Raw genomic sequence first — 1,231 nt, 5'->3', positions numbered from 1 at the left:
AAGGAATCTCTATACTGTGACATAGAGGATTCCTCTTCTTCTTCTGTTCTCTTCTCTTTCATATGAGCAGAAACAAGGAAAAAGGCATTCTTGTTGAAGCTGATCCTGAACCTGAAAGGACTCTGAAAAGGAAATTAAGAGAAGCTAAAATACAACAATCCAAAGACAACCTTACTGAGATTTTCGAACAAGAAAAGGATATGGCAGCCGAACCCAACAACAATAATGCAAGGAGGATGCTTGGTGATTATACTACACCTACTTCCAAATTTGATGGAAGAAGCATCTCAATTCCTGCCATTGGAGCAAACAATTTTGAGCTGAAGCCTCAATTAGTTGCTCTAATGCAATAGAACTGCAAGTTTCATGGACTTCTATCAGAAGATCCCTACTAATTTTTAACTGAGTTCTTGCAGATCTATGAGACTGTTAAGACTAATGGAGTAGATCCTGAAGTCTACAGGCTCATGCTTTTCCCTTTTGCTGTAAGAGACAAAGCTAGAACATGGTTGTACTCACAACCTAAGGATAGCCTGGACTCTTGGGATAAGCTGGTCACGGCCTTCTTGGTTAAGTTCTTTCTTCCTCAAAAGCTGAGCAAGCTTAGAGTGGATGTTCAGACCTTCAAGCAAAAAGATGGTGAATCCCTCTATGAAGCTTGGGAAAGATACAAGCAGATGACCAAAAAGTGTCCTTCTGACATGTTTTCAGAGTAGACCATGATAGATATATTCTATTATGGTCTGTATGAGTTCTCTAAGATGTCATTGGACCATTCTGCAGGTGGATCCATTCACCTAAAGAAAACACCTGCAGAAGCTCAGGAACTTATTGAAATGGTTGTAAATAACCAATTCATGTACACTTCTGAGAGGAATTTCGTGAATAATGGGACGCCTCAGAGGAAGGGAGTTCTTGAAATTGATGCTTTGAATGCCATATTGGCTCAGAACAAAATGTTGACTCAACAAGTCAACATGATTTCTCAAAGTCTGAATGGATGGCAAAATGCATCCAATAGTACTAAAGAGGCATCTTCTGAAGTAGAAGCTTATGATCCTGAGAACCCTGCAATAGCACAGGTAAATTACATGGGTGAACCTTATGGAAACACCTATAATTTATCATGGAGAAATCATCCAAATTTCTCATGGAAGGATCAACAAAAGCCTCAATAAGGCTTTAATAATGGTGGAAGAAATAGGCTCAGCAATATCAAGCCTTATCCATC

At 39.2% G+C, this 1,231-nt stretch overlaps 1 non-coding gene across 1 annotated transcript; it reads right to left on the bottom strand.

Moving 5' to 3' along the window:
* Window positions 1-599: 599 nt before the first annotated feature.
* LOC112718827 (small nucleolar RNA R71) lies at window positions 600-703 on the bottom strand. Its single transcript, XR_003161154.1, has one exon. It is a non-coding gene; the product is annotated as a small nucleolar RNA R71 (small nucleolar RNA).
* Window positions 704-1,231: the final 528 nt, after the last annotated feature.

Source organism: Arachis hypogaea, chromosome 10 (assembly GCF_003086295.3).
Source record: "Arachis hypogaea cultivar Tifrunner chromosome 10, arahy.Tifrunner.gnm2.J5K5, whole genome shotgun sequence".
NCBI lineage: Eukaryota > Viridiplantae > Streptophyta > Magnoliopsida > Fabales > Fabaceae > Arachis > Arachis hypogaea.
This window is presented reverse-complemented; position numbering and strand designations above follow the sequence as displayed.